Source organism: Arachis ipaensis, chromosome B7 (assembly GCF_059453495.1).
Source record: "Arachis ipaensis isolate K30076 ecotype BB chromosome B7, ASM5945349v1, whole genome shotgun sequence".
Taxonomy (NCBI): domain Eukaryota; kingdom Viridiplantae; phylum Streptophyta; class Magnoliopsida; order Fabales; family Fabaceae; genus Arachis; species Arachis ipaensis.
Genome location: NC_142442.1, coordinates 18,797,161 through 18,801,400, shown reverse-complemented (window position 1 = coordinate 18,801,400; position 4,240 = coordinate 18,797,161).

Sequence of the window (4,240 nt, the reverse complement as noted above, 5' to 3'; positions counted from 1 at the left end):
GGAGATTCCTGGATGAGTTCAAGCACAAGCCACCATAACAAAGGACTCCCCAAATGTCCAACTTAAGGACTTTAACTAAAAGTGCTAGGTAGGAGACAACCCACCATGGTATGATCGTTCCTTTTTTTCAATTTTAATTTTATTTTGTTTTGTTTGTTTTAAAGTTTTGTTTTATTCTATTGAACCTGGAATTATTCATAACCTCCATATCAGCATTTGCATTCTGCATTCTGCATATTGCATATTGCATCAAAAAAAAGAAAAAAAAGGGAATGCACGCGACGCGTAAGCATCGCTAACGCGTCCGCGTCACAAAGTGCGTTGGGAAGAAAACAAATTGAACAGAGAGTCACGCGAAAGCGTGGCTGGAGGCGTGCCTTAGGCACAAATATGATCACGTGACCGCGTCGCTGATGCGTTCGCGTTGTTTGCGATATAGCCTCTCCACGTGTCCACGTCACCCACGCGAACGCGTGGCCCTGTAAAATCGACGTAAATGGGTGTATGGCTGCAAGTTATGATGGAATGGGGCTGGAACCATGCTAGAAGCACCAGCCCTCCCACGCGATCGCGTGCCCCACACGGCCGCGTCGTTTTACAAAATCAGTCCATTCACGCGTGCGCGTCACCCACGCGCACGCGTCATCCTAAATTTTGGCAAAATGGATTTGAGACAGAAAGTTGCGCGAACGCACGGCTGCACTCGCACCAATAGCACAAATCAGATCACGCAATCGCGTGACCCACACGTCCGCGTCACCTGGAAAATATCACACATCACGCGATCGCGTGACCCACGCGTCTGCTCGCCTGCGTCGCACAACTTATCCAGATCAGCGCCAATTATTTTATCTTTTCTTTTCTAATCCTAATTTCTTCTATCTTTTCTTCTTTCTTCTTTCTTTCTTATTTACTTCTTCTTCATCTCTTTAACCTCTCATCCCTCTTCACTTCCATTCTATTTTATTTAATTTATTTGCATACTTTCATCCATTGCATTTTAATTTTGTGCATATTTTTATTTTCTTTTCTAAATTTATTATTTTACCATTGGTGTTACATTTTCTTATTCAACTGTTACATCTTTTCTTGAATTATTTTGGTACTTAGTGACTTGCTTTACACTGTTGGGTAATACTTTATACTGTCTTTCATTTCCTACTCTTCCCTTTTGTTGCAAATTTTTTGCAACATTGATATGCCATTTGCTTCCACTGTTTTCTCAATTGCATGTTGTAGCTACCATGTAATTGTGATCCTCATTATTTGGCATTAACACAGCCATATTTTATTTGTTTTTTATCTTTCTTTCTGGGTTACTTTTCTTCTTTTCCTCTACTTTCAGGCTGGCCACCGAGAAAAAGAAAGGGAAAGCTTCTAAATGGGGAGACAAACAAGTCCATCTGCAAAATCTTCGGAGAAAAGCGCCAATTGGAACAGCCCGTCCACCTGCACATCTCAGCATGCACCGAGGACGGTGCAATCTTTAAGTGTAGTCGATACCGATCTCCATGGGTTAGTTATTTTTTTTCAACACCAATATTCTATTTTCTTTGTTTGTTCATTGTTGCATTTGCATATTTGATTGCATGTTTGTTTGATTTTATGCATTTAGTTACTACTTGGTTGAAGTAATATTTTCCTTTTCAAGAAATTTTTATAGTATTTAACTAATTTAAATTGAAAATTTTTTTTTTGTTAAATTTGTTGGAAGTTGTATTTGGAACATAGTTTAAAGCTAGAAACTTACAACCTGTAAGACTTGAGCTTAATTACATGGTTACATTATTTAACCATAAATTTTTATTCTTGTGTGTTTTCTTCTCTATAACTGCAATCTAGATTTTGTTCCAGTCTATATGTCCATTAATTAGTATATTTACATGCTTGCATATGATTGAGGCCATTACTTGTTTTGCTCACTTATCGCAAATAAGCCTACCCTTATATGTCACCATTGTTAGCCACTTTGAGCTTTTTTATCCCCTTTTGTTCTATAATCACATCACTAGCCTTTAGCAGAAAAATAATTAAATACCCCAATTGAATCTTTGGTTAGCTTAAGATAGAGATTGTGCATCAACTAAGTGTGGGGAAACTGTGGGAACATGGGTTAATAAGGGAATGTATCATGTTTCCAACTTATTTGAATATTAGAAATTTGGGAACCTACTCATGAAAAAACAAAATAGAAAAATAATGAAAAATCTATGTGCATTGATAACTTATGTTTGCTTTTATCATTCAAAAAAAAATCTAAAAATATTCAATAAATAAGTAAATAAATAAGGGGACAAAATTACCCCGATGTTAAGTTAATGAAAAATCAATGCATATGTGATAAAATCAAAGAAAAGTTGATACATGAGTATGTAATGCAAAAGTGAGAATTTTGGGTAGCTAGGCATGATTCTAGAATTATATAGAGTATATGTATGTTAGGTGAGAGCTTAGGTTAATTAAAGATTCATATTACAACTCACTTGGCCATACATGTATCCTTACCTTCACCTCAGCCCCATTACAACCCTGAAAAGACCTCATGATGTTTGCATTGGTATGCTAAATATTTGTTGATTGGTTAGATGAAGAACAAGGTTTAGAAAGCATGACTAGAGAAGAGTAGAGTGATTAACCCTAGACACTTGAGAGATTAGAGTGATATACACTACTAGCGAGGGTTCAATGCTTAATTCTATGTTCCCTGCTTTCATGAGCTATCTTCTTACAAGTTTACTTGTCTTTTATTGTATAATTTGAATTAGTGGAATTTGAATTATTTTTGTCTTGGAGAACTTATTTGCTTTTAACCAAGTAGGTAGAAACATCTTAGCATGTAGCTGCATTCTTGAGTTATCAAACTCAGCTGTTGATTGAAATTGGAATTCTTTGCTGGTTAATTTGTACTCCAATAACTCTAGTCTTTCCATAGGAGTTGACTAGGACTTGAGGATCAAATTAATTAGTCCACGTGACCCTCATTTGTTTAGCAAGGGTTAATTAAAGTGGAAGCAGAATCCAATTCTCATCACACCTGATAAGGATAACTAGGATAGGACTCCAATTTTTTATACCTTGCAAGAGATTTTTATAATTATTAATTTATTTTTCTTGTCATTTAAATTACTTGTTCCTTATTTTAAAAAACCCAAAAATATACTGTTTTACATAACCAATAATAAATCATACCTCCCTGCAATTCCTTGAGAAGACGACCTGAGGTTTAAATACTTCGGTTATAAATTTTATTGGGTTTTGTTACTTGTGACAACCAAACTTTTGTACGAAAGGATTCTCTGTTGGTTTAGAAGCTATACTTGCAACGCGATTATTTTTATTAAAATTCATTACCGATAGAAAATCCAATCATCAATGATGTTCTCACCTATGCGTACGCATGGTAAGGGAATGCGCACGCGAGCTGCCTTTTTATACTCGCACGCGTACGTGTGGCCCCTGTTTCCTGCAAAACTGAATTTTTGTGTTTTAAACCAAATTTTAGACTTCTAAACCTCTATTTTCATCCTTTTAGTCATAAAGTATAATACTAAGTCTAGTAGCTAGTTGAAGCTAGGGAAATAAGGTAACTTGGGGACGAAAAAAGGGGTAAACATGATGAGTTATAAGAAAAAGATGTAGATGTTAAATGAAGTTATGATGCCATGGCTATGATGAATGATTATATAATGATTATGAATATTAAACGGCTTATGAATTAATGATATCTGAGATACGAGTTTCCCTGGGTAACAGAACCGTTGCTTGCCACCACGAGTTCCAGGTTGAAACTCGATACTCTGTTGACCCTATGTCGTAAGGGTGACCGGGCACGTATAAATTTCCAGGAATGGATATCCCCCATTGAGTGATATATAAATGAATGAATGAGAAATCTATGCATAGACTCATGGGGATGCACGACGAGGGACAGTCTAAGGTTTTCGGACTTGTCGGGTTGGCTGGATAACCAACAGATGAGCCTCATAAGCCATAGGACAGGCATACATCATGTGCATTTGTTTGTTTTGTCTGTTATGCATTACTTCGGATTGCCTAACTGAATATATTTCAAGCTACCTGTTATATTTGCTACTTGCACTATCTGTTTCTTACTTGTGCGTGAAATTGTTTGGTTGTTTGTCTTTGCTGAATCATTGGTGATGGAGGAGCGGAGGAAGGGTGGATTGGTTTGGGGTTAATGATAGGTTTAGAGTAGGTACGTTTAGAACCTTTTAGCTCA